Source organism: Monodelphis domestica, chromosome 1, assembly GCF_027887165.1.
Source record: "Monodelphis domestica isolate mMonDom1 chromosome 1, mMonDom1.pri, whole genome shotgun sequence".
NCBI classification, from domain to species: Eukaryota; Metazoa; Chordata; class Mammalia; order Didelphimorphia; family Didelphidae; genus Monodelphis; species Monodelphis domestica.
The window spans coordinates 95,101,224-95,113,113 of NC_077227.1; the positions used below are offsets into that span (position 1 = coordinate 95,101,224).

General features: G+C 34.9%; 1 pseudogene; it reads right to left on the minus strand.

The window, feature by feature from the left end:
- Nucleotides 1–5,158: 5,158 nt before the first annotated feature.
- LOC100619837 (G1/S-specific cyclin-E2-like) lies at nt 5,159–6,813 on the minus strand (annotated as a pseudogene).
- Between the last annotated feature and the right edge of the window lie 5,077 nt (nt 6,814–11,890).

Genomic DNA, 11,890 nt, shown 5'->3' on the forward strand with positions numbered 1-11,890 from the left:
AAGAAACCGAGGATCAGAAGGCTTACTGAAGCTGGTGCAGTTCATACCTAGACTGCTTAGGTGGCCAAGGTTCATGGATTTCACCTATTGTTCAGGTACCTTGCCCATTCATTCCTTTGTTGCAATTTCTTATCTCAGAAGCTAGGATCTTGGTGTTCTGATTTGTCTGAAAAATAGGATATCTTCACTTACTTATCAATCTGTCAGTGCCGAAAAATATAAGCTTCATAGCCAGGTGGTAGAAAGGTAGTCCTAAGTCCAGGGTATGGGACCTATCCTTGACAGTATGCATAGCCATTTGCCAGGAGGCTCTAAGGATCTTCTAAGATGATCCAGACTCCCTCATAATAAAACATATATTTATATATACATATACATATATATATATATGATGCTATCTATCTGGATGATTTGGATGATATTTAGCAGAACAGCTTATGCTGGGACTCTAATAAACATAGTTGGACTGTGATTATTATCTTCTTCATCCCAAGTTAGTCTTCTATGGTATAATGGAATAAACTCTGAAACACATGATACAAGACCTTGATTTAAGTCTAAGTTCTGCCATTTACCTTATGCCAGTCATTTTATTTCTTTATGTCAGTTTCCTCATCTATAAAATGAAAGAGGTGAACTAAGTGACCTCCAAGTTTTCCAATTTGAAATTTATGACAGCTAGTCTACATGGAACATGTTTTATTTTTGATTTTTTTGTCTTAAATTTTTAATTATTTTTAATTATTTTTATTTTTTTAAATTTTTAATTAATTAATTAATTCAGAACATTTCTCCATGGTTACATGTTCATGTCCCACCCCCCTCCGGTAGCCAATGTACAACTCCACTGTGTTTTACATATGCCATTGATCAAGACCTATTTCCATATTATTAATATTTGCATTAGGGTGATCATTTACAGTCTACATCCCCCATCATATTTGCATTAGAGTGATCATTTATAGTTTACATTCCCAATCATATCCCCATTAACCCATGTGATCAAGCAATTGTTTTTCTTCTGTGTTTCTACTCCCACAGTTCTTTCTCTGGATGTGGATAATGTTCTTTCTCATAAATCCCTCAGAATTGTCCTGGATCATTGCATTGCTGCTAGTAGAGAAGTCCATTACATTCGATTGTACCACAGTGTATCAGTCTCTGTGTACAATGTTCTCCTGGTTCTCCTCCTTTCGCTCTGCATCACTTCCTGGAGGTTGTTCCAGTTCCCATGGAATTTCTCCACTTTTTATTCTTTTGAGCACAATAGTATTCCATCACCAACATATACCACAATTTGTTCAGCCATTCCCCAATTGAAGGGCATCCCCTCATTTTACATGGAACAAGTTTAATTGGTTTCTGACAACAAGAATAGAAGCATGTCTTAGGGCCAGAAGCATCTGGTTAGGGTTTTAAAAGCTTGTTACCTGCGAGAAATAAGTAATATCTATAACCCTTGTGAAACCATTGAAAACATAAAGAACTTTGAGGAGATATTAGAGTAGTAGAGGTAAGGTTAGCTCCACCCAACCTATCCAACTTTCTTCATCATTATTTTGTCCTTATGACTTTTCATTATGCAAATCACATCCATCTTCAGGGCTCAAATCAAATCCTTTTTACTTCAGACCTCATTGGTTCTCTTCTTTATAATTATATATTCTCACTGTGATTGGTCAAGTCAACAAACATTTATTAAGTGCTTGCTATGTGCTAAGTGATACGCTAAGCTCTGAAAATACAAATACAAGCAGAGAGTCTCTGTCCTCAAAAAACTTACATTATAATGAAGGGACACAATATACATAAGGAAGCTGAAAAGGTAGAGTGAGGGAGGAGATGCATAAACCCAGCTACCTTAAGAAAGAAAAAAATTATATGCTGTAAAGAAAGTTTAGGAAAGTCAAGAGTGTGGTCTGGAGGGGAATGAAGATATGGCTGGTGGCCTGGACTTTAAAATAAAAGTTCTAGAAGGAATCAGCCAATCAGAGGGAGAAGTCAGAGTAGTAAAGGACATTTCCAGTATGTGAAGTCCAGGGGGTGAAGAGAGCTTCCAGGGTGTAGAGGTTTCTGAGACATTTTACTTTTTTATGTTGTATCCTATGTTTTTGTTTGTTTTCTTAAATATTTCCTAATCACATTTTTCATTTCATTAAATATTTTCCAATTATGTGTACAATTTTTTAATGTTCATTTTTTAAAATGTTGAGTTCAAAATTCTCCCCCTCCCTTCCTCCTTCCAGTCTTCTTCCCTCCTTGAGAAGGCAAGCAATTTGATATTGACTTTACAGGTGAAGTCATGGAAAATATATTTCTATAATAGCTATGTTGCAAAAGAAAATTTAGACAAAACACCCCATAAAAATAAAGTAAAAAAGTTTTCTTCAATCCATATTTATAATTCATCAATTCTCTCTAGAGGTGAATAGCACATTTCTTCATTGATCCATTAGAATTATCTTGGATCACTGTCTTGATGAGAATAGCTATATCTTTCATAGTTGATTATCCTTACAATGTTGTTATTGCTATGTACAATGTGTTCCTAGTTCTGCTTATTTCACTTTTCATGAGTTCATATAAATCTTCCCAGGATTTTCTGAAACCATCTTGCTCACCATCTCTTATAATATAATATAATAATATTCAACTACAGTCATATACCATGACTTGTTCAACCATTGCCCAATTGATGGGCATTTCCTCAATTTCCAATTCTTTGGAACACAAAAAGAGTTGCTATAAATATTTTTGTACAAAGAAGTCCTTTTTCTTTTTCTTTGATCTCTTTGGAATACAGATATACTAGTAGTATTGCTTAGTTAAAGGGAATTCACAGTTTGATAGCCCTTTGAATATAAGTAGTTCCAAACTGTTCTCCAGAATGGTTGGCCTAGTTCACAACTGCACCAACAGTACATTAATGAGCCACTTTTTTCCACATTTCCTTTGGCATTTTCACGTCCTATTTTTGTCATGTTAGCCAGTCTGATAGGCATCAGTTGGTACCTCAAACTGTTTTAATTTGTACTTATCTGTAGTGATTTAAGCATTAGGCTTTGATTTCTTCTGAAAACTGCCTATTTCTATCCTTTGACTATTTATCAACTGGGGAATGATTCTTATTTTTTATAAGTTTGGTTCAGTTCCCCTATACATTTGGGAAATGAAGACTTTATCAGAGAAACAGCTACAAAAATTTCCCCCAATTTCTAACTAATTTTGGTTGCATTAATTTTGTTTGTATGAAATCTTTTTAATCTCATGTAAAAATTATCCATTTTATTTCCCATGATCCTCTCTTTCTCTTGTTTGGTCAAAAACTCTTTTCTGATCTAGAGATCTGATAGGCACTTTTGGGCATTTTGGAAACAGTGAGAGAGTCAGGAGCAAAGCCTGGAAAGGATGAGACATGCCTTGAAAAGTTCACTAATATTTCATGTTAATCTTGCTTGTCTAATGAGACTGTAAACTCCTTGAGGACAGGGATAATTAGGGATTATAAAAATCATAGCTAGAGAGATGGAAAGGACCTCAGAGGGCTTTTAGTTCTATCCACCCATTTAGTAGATAAGGAAAGTAGCTCAGAAAGGGAACACCCCAAATCCCAGAAGTTGTAAAGGAATGATGAAATGGATAATTTCAGAGAAACTTGGGAAGAATTGTATGAAATGATGCAGAGTCAAGTGAGAAAAATCAGGAGAAAAATGTATATAGTAACATTATTGAAAACAAAAATGCCTTTGAAAGACTTAAGAACTCTGATCAAAGCAACAACCAACCACAATTCCATGGGACCAACAATGAAGCTTGTTATCTATCTGTTGGCAGAGAGGTGATGTATGCAGGGTGCAGAGACATTTTTTGGGGGACATTACCAGTTGGAAATCTGTTTTTCTTGGCTATGCATACTTATTATAAATAATTTTTTTTCAAAAAGTATGATTAACTTTATTTTTTTTAAACAAAGTTTAAAATAAGAAGTATTAAAATATTACATTTATACAATATATGTACAAATAAGTGGTGGTGTTTTCCTGCAAGCATTGCACTGAAACATTTTAGGGAAAATAACTTAGTGCAGTTTCTTCAAAAGAAGAAAAGATTTCATAGGTCAAGTAGCAGAAATAATATAGTGTAATTTTTTTTCTGATGAAGTCCAGTTGCTTAGCTGCTGAGCTAAGATATTTACACAGAAGCTTTTATTTTTACACCAATTTCCTGAGTGTTCCCACTTTGAGTTCTTACATTTTTTTTTCAGCAAGTTTTCTAGAAGCCACTGTATATACATTTTAATTCTGCTTTAGTCTTTTCTACTTTAAATAATCTCATATTGTCCTTTTTTTCATAATGTACTTTTTGAGGGGAACCCTAAATTTTCTGAACATAAATGATGTTAGTCTCTACAGTTTTTAAAAAGTAAGGGGATATTTTCTTTTATATAAAGCTATTTTTCACATAAACATTTCCCTACTAAATTCATTATGATAACATATAAAGGTTTTATATTAAAACAACCTGTATATTAAACAAAGCTCTGATTAAAATGTGCATGGCTATATTTTCTGAATCTGGAGTTTAGAAAAGCCAACCTCCATGTTTTATCTTCTTTGTTCTTACCCAAAGATTATACTCATCTTTCTGAAATTCACAAAAGTTCATGTATTTTGGAGCAGAATGCTATGGCAGCTGTAATGAAAATGTCATCATCTTATTCTATAACTTAAACCTCTGTAAACAGTCAAGAATTTTTTCAAGAATTAACTGAATAGTACCAGTCAAATGAGTTCTTGAATGTACAATTTAAAGTGGCACTCATCTATTCCAAAAACATCTCAAACAGTAACATTCCTAATTTATCAGAATGAATTTTGTTGCATGAGTCCCCAAAATGTAGCTAAGGTAAAAATTAAATTGATTACATAGTTCCTGCAAATACTAATATTTGTAAACTAGTTCAGCTGTTTTTTTTTTTTTTGACAGCTAAGATCTGAACTATGGTACTCCAATTCTGAATGGGTAGAGGCTTTTAACTCATTCATGGCAGTGTAATTTCTGAATTGGTTAGGACTATTGCTAAGGTTTTTTTAGCTTTTTTAGCACTCCAAAAGGAATATAATATTCTACTGCCAAGTTATGTAGCAGTTAAAATTAGTTTCTCTGCTAGAAGTATTATATTTTTAGAGGTTTATTAAAGATTAAGAATTAAAGAAAATACAAAATAAGAAAGCACATGTCTAGGCCCAGAGAGCCCATTCACAACCACTCACATCTTGCCTGCTAGGTAGAGAGCCAAGTGTGCCCAGAAGTGGAAGTAGGAAGAGAGCGGGTAGGCGGATACAGTCAGTTTAAATAGCCATTGTGTTCTCTAACTCAAGTGAGATTCAAGGAGATTAGAGGGCAATCTGGGAACTAGCAAGGACTTCTGGGGATTGAAGTCCGGGGTTCAAATCTCCATTTTTACAGTTAGAACAATTCCACTCAGCAAGCTCTCAGTTCAACTTTGCCATTAGTGTTCTCCTGGGGATTTTTCTGTGCTCTTTGGTGGTGTCATGATGCCTCCATTGCACATTGGTGACAACTGTCCCACCTTTGTGAAAGCTGACACGTAATTGACTTCCTCCAGCATAGCCAAATAATTTGCGTGTGTCTGGATATTATCTCTATCTTTTACAGAAATCTTCTTAAAAATCTTCAGTTTCAGTGGAGGTCCACCTTTCACTACACTCTACTCTGGCAAAAGGTACCATCCATTCTACACATTCTGAAATGTTGTCCCAGTCTAAACCTGATGCTTTCTTAACAACTTCAATGGAGGTAAAATGACATAAAGCAGCTCCTGGCAATATTCTATATTGGAATTCTAATGAGCCAATAGAGAGAATACACAGATCCAGGAGCTGGGCTATTTGAACAAACTTTTCCTGGCAATACTGAGGTAGGAGTACTTTAGGAACATCTTTTAGAGCATCAACTTGGAGAAAGACATTCAACCAGGCAATAACTGTTACTGGACAGAGCTCCTACTTTAAATCCTTTAATATAATGAGTTCCATCCTTAGGATATCATCTTCACTGCAAGCATCATCGGTAACATAACCAAATTCTTGTAATTTAGGAGCATAGATTTCCTCAAGTTTTGCATCAATGAATAATGAAGCAATAGTAATAATAAAATTATTAAAAATTAAATTAATTAAATATATTATATAACATATATAAAATTATTAATAAAAATAATAATAAAAATAAGCTGAAGCATATTTTTGTTTATATCCCTGTTTCAATATAAATATATCAAAAAAAAATCTTGAGCAAGATAAAATATTGCCCTGTGAAGTGTGTACACTTCACATACCTCTAAAAGTCTGTCTAGAAGTATTGATCTCATCTGTGGTTCTAAGTCAGAATGTAGCATTTCAAAATGTTTATCATGAACATATTTGGTCTCCTTTTTTTAACATATTAAACCAGACATCCTTAGAACATCCCCAAATTAGGTTAGGCAGAGGTGAAGGATTTCTGAAAAGGTTTTAAAACCTGTAGTTAGTAAACCTGGAGAAGTCACTGGTGACAGTTTCTTTGTGTAGGGTTTTAATAATAATGCAAGGAGTGATACCCCCAGATAACACAGGTGGCCAACAATTCCTAATTTCATATTGCTGTCTCTTGACTCTGGTTTCCTCTTTTCTTTACATCCTGAGTCATTTTCCTTTTTTTGGCTGAAAGGAATTGATTTTCCTGAGGAGAATCTGTTTGACTAGTTTGGGGCTGCTGTTTAGCTTGCAAATGGCTACTTTATCTTGACATTTTTTTCCTTTGGATTCTTCAAAGGTCTGCTCCACCATCAGCCCTGATGCAGATCCATATTATAAGTTTTCTTTTTCTTTTTCTTTCAGCGTTCATGGTTGGGAAGTAGAGAAAACTCAATTCAGCAATTAATACAACTTTCTCCTTTTACAGATGAACCAAATGAAGCCCAGAAATGGGAAGTGACTTACTTGCATAAGAAGGCTTTAAAATAACATTTAAAGTTTCCTCAATTACATGTAAAATTTTTTAACATTCATTTATTTTAAAAATTTTGACTTTCAAATTATTTTCTCACCTCTCTGAGACAATAAGCAATCCATATGCTATATCCATATAAACAAGTGATAAATCATATGTTTTTCTTGTGCATTTCTACTCCCATAGTTCTTTCTCTTGATATGGATAGCATTCTTTCTCAAAAGTCCCTGAGGGTTGTCCTGGATCTTGCATGGCTATTAGTAGCAAAGTCGATTACATTTAATCATTCTACAGTGTTTCACTTTCTTTGTACAATGTTCTCTTGGTTCTGCTTGTTTTGCTCTGCATCAGTTCATGGAGGTCTTTCCAGTTCATATGTCAATTCTCCAATACTAAAATTTGTTCAACCATTTCCTAATCAAAGGACTTCCCCTCATTTCCAATTTTTTGCCACCACAAAGAACGTGGCTATGAATATTTTTGTTCCAACACTTATTATTATCTCTTTGGGGTACAAACACAGTAGTAGTATTCATGGATCAATGGGCATGCATTCTTTTAAAGTCCTTTGGGCATAATTCCAAATTGCCTTTTCACAATGACTGGATCAATTCACAAGTCCACTAGCAATGAATTAGCCTCCCAATTTTGCCAAATCCCCTCCAACATTTATTATTTTCCTTTACTGTCATATTACCAAGGTGTGAAGTGGTACCCCAGAATTACTTTGATTTTCATTTCTCTAATCAGGAGGGATTTAGAACACCTTTTCATGTGATTCTTGATAGTTTTGATTTATGCATCTGAAAACTGCCTATTCATGTCCCTTGACCACTTGTAAATGGGGGAATGGCTTAATTTCTTATAAATATGACTTAATTCCTTATAAACTTGAGAAATTATATCTTTGTCAGAGATTTTTGTTATAAATTTTTTTTCCTGAGTTTGCTGCTTCCCTTCTAATTTGTTTGCATTGGTTTTGTTTGTACAAAACCTTTTAAATTTAACACAATCAACATTATTAATTTTACATCTTGTAATGTTCTCTATCTCATGTTTGGTCATAAATTCTTTTCTTACCCATAGATCTGACAAGTATGCTATTCTATGTTGATGTAATTTATTTAAAATTTCCCGCTTTATATTTAAGTCATTTACCCATTTTGAATTTATCTTGTTATAAGGTAGTGATGGTCAACCTATGGCATGGATGCCAAAGATGGCATGCAGAGCACTCTCTGTGGGAATTCAGCTACCCTCCCTCTCCACCACCAACCCACGGAGTTCATTACTAGAAAGGCAGAGGGACTCAGGTGAAGCTACTCTCCTCTCCCTCTCCACTGTGCCTGATAACATTTTTTACATCATCCATCTTTCTGCCCAGCAGCTCAATGGGAATGCACAGGTGGTAAAGTAGGCAGCTCACAAATTCCTTCTTAGATGATTTTGTCAAATAGTTTGTATAATATTAGGATTTGTTCTTTAAATGTTTGATAGAATTCACTTGTGATTTTTTTGTTAGGAGTTCCTTAATGACTTGTTCAATTTCTTTTTCTGATATGGGATTACTTAAGTATTCTATTTCCACTTTTATTAATCTGGGCAATTTATATTTTTGAAAATATTCATTCATTTCACCTATATTGTCATATTTCTTGTCATATAATTTAGCAAAATACCTCTTAAAATTTTCCTCTTTCTTATTTACCTTTTTATGCTTCTCTTAGAGTTTGAAATTGAGCCTCTAATTTTTGGTTTGTGTCTGTTTTTCTCTTCAGGAATGCTTGGAATGCTCTATTTTATTAAATGACCATACTTTCCCCTGAAAGAGTATAGACAGTTTTGCTGGGTAGTTGATTCTTGGTTGCAGATCTAATTCCCTTGTCTTCTGGAATTTCATATTCTAAGCCTTGCAGTCTTTCAATGTAGAGGTTGCCAGGTCCTCTATGATCCTGATTGAGGCTCCATAATATCTGAGTTGTTTATTTCTAGCTGTTTATAGTATTTTCTCCTTGGTCGGGGAGCTCATGAACTTGACTATAATGTTCTTGGGAGTTGTCATTTGGTGATTTAATGGATAAGGTGATCTGTGGATTCTTTCAATCTCTATTTTACCCTTTTGTTCAAGGTTATCAGGGCAATTTTCTTGGATAATTTCCAATAATATGATGTCTAGGCTTTTTTATTTTTTGATCATGGTCCTCAGGTAGTCCAGTAATTCTTAAATTGTCTCTCCTGGATCTATTTTTGAGGTCACTTATTTTTTCAATGAGGTATTTCATACTTCTATTTTTTTCATTCTTTTGATTTCATTTCATAGATTCTAGATGCCTTGTGAAGTCATTAGCTTCTAATTGTTCAATTCTAATTTTTAAAGATTACATTTCATTCATGACTTTTTGATCCTCCTTTTCCTCTTGATCTATTTTTCTTTGTCAGTTATTCTTTTCATCTTTTCATCTTTTTGCCTTTGAGCTAGTCAATTCTGGCTTTTAAGACATGATTTTTTGGTTTTAGTTCATGTGCCTCTGTTTCCAGAAGGCCTATTTTGCTTTTTAAGTTCTTTTTCCAATTTCCTTCAACTGTTCTGATTTGTTTTTTGAATTCTTTATTGAGCTCTTCCAGAACCTGAGTCCAATTCAATGGAGTTTTTGAGATTTTGCTTGCTATTCCTTGTTCCTCCTCTGTTACATTTGTTCTTTATCTGAATATAAGCTTTCCATCATAATTTCTTTTTCTTTATTCTGTTGTTTATTCATATTTTTTATTCTTCCCCTTCCTCCTTGTGGGTGTACACTTGCTCCTCTGTTTGCTTACTGGATCTGTGCCTTTGTGTTTTTTTTGCCCTGAAAGGGCTTGTTCTCTGCTCTGTTGGTATATTGGATTAGATTTGTTGAGTTGACTTGCAGAGCTAATCTGCCCTGAGGTCAAATATTCACTAGCTACTCACAAAGCCTGAAGATAAGGGTATGGTGGTCAAAGATAGTAACCAGCCAACCCTCCCCTCTGTTCCTCTCTGCCAGCCACCTTCCTGACAGTTGTGGTCAGAACCTTGAACTTCATGGGGTGTTGCCAAGGTACTCTGTTGCAGTTGTAGCCTTATACTTGAGATCCTACTGTTAGCTTGAGTCCTACCACAGATCTCAGCATAGTAGGTGGGGGGAGGGTTATTGGGTCTTTCCCTTATACTCTAAAATTCAACTTTCTATGTGTATCTTTCAAGTTGTATTGAGAACAAGAGTCCTGTGGCACTGTCCAGTTGTTGGGTTTGGATTTCTGTCTTTTTAGAAGTGCTTTTTTTTCTTTTTTAGTTAGAAAGAACAATTCTTTAATCAGGATGAGGAAGACAGTGTTCTATCAGACTACACAGAGTCAAGCCCAAGATACCACACAGAGACAAGTTCTGAGATTCTGGGAACAATGTCTCTGTAAATGCACCTCAAAAGGGGATTTTCCAATGAGCTGCTGAAGAACTTGGGGTCTTATCACCTTTCTTTTATTTTTGAATTTTTATTTTTAATTTCAAACATTGTTCCTTGGTTACAAAAATCATTTTATTTTCCTCCCTCCCCTTTCCCGACCCCTCCCATAGCTGACACACAGTTTGACTAAGCATCTCATGTGTTCTTGATCAGAACCTCTTTCCATGGTGTTGGTATTTGCAATAGGATTCTCATTTAGAGTCTATTTCCCCATTCATACCCCCTTTGACCCATGTCATTAAGCAGTAGTTTTTCTTTAGTGTTTTTACTCCCACAGTTTTTCCTCTGGATGTGGATAGTGTTTTTTCTCCTGTAACCCTCTGGGTTGTTCAGGATTGAAACATTATCACCAATAGAGGAGTCCATTCCCTTTGATTGTGACACAGTGTATCAGTCTCTGTGTACAATGTTCTCCTGGTTCTGCTCCTCTCACTCTGCATCACTTCCTGGAGGTTGTTCCAGTCCCCATGGAATTCCTCCACTTTATTATTTCTTTGAGCACAATAGTATTCCATCACCAACATATACCACAATCTGTTCAGCCATTCCTCAATTGAAGGTCATCCCCTCATTTCCCCAATTTTTTGCCACCACAAAGAGCACAGCTATGAATATTCTTGTACATGTACTTTTTGTTATTATCTCTTTGGGGTACAAACCCAGCAGTGCTATGGCTAGATGAAAGGGCAGACGGTCTTTTATCATCTTTTGGGCATAGTTCCAAATTGCCCTCCAGAATGATTGGATCAATTCACAACTCCACCAGCAATGCCCAGACTTTGTCACATCCCCTCCAGCATTTAATACTTTCCTTTGCTGTCATGTTAGCCAATCTGCTAGGTGTGAGGTGATACCTCAGAGTTGTTTTGATTTGCGTTTCTCTGATTATAAAATATTTAGCACAATTTTTCATGTGCTTATTAATGGTTTTGATTTCTTTGACTGAAAATTGCCTATTCATGTCCCTTGCGCATTTATCAATTGGGGAATGGCTTGATTTTTTGTACAATTGGTTTAGCTCTTTATAAATTTGAGTAATTAGACCTTTGTCAGAGTTTTTTGATATGAAGATTGTTTCCCAGTTTGTTATTTCCCTTCTGATTTTGATTAAATTGGTTTTGCTTGTACAGAAACTTTTTAATTTGATGTAGCCAAAATTATTTATTTTACATTTTGTGACTCTTTCAAGTCTTGATTGGTTTTGAAATCTTTCCCTTCCCAAAGATCTGACATGTATACTATTCTATGTTCACCTAATTTACTTATAGTTTCCTTCTTTATGTTCAGGTCATTAACCCATTCTGAGTTTATCTTGGTGTAGGGTGGGAGGTGTTGGTCCAAGTCTAATCTCTCCTACATTGTCTTCCAATTTTCCCAGCAATTTTTATCAAATA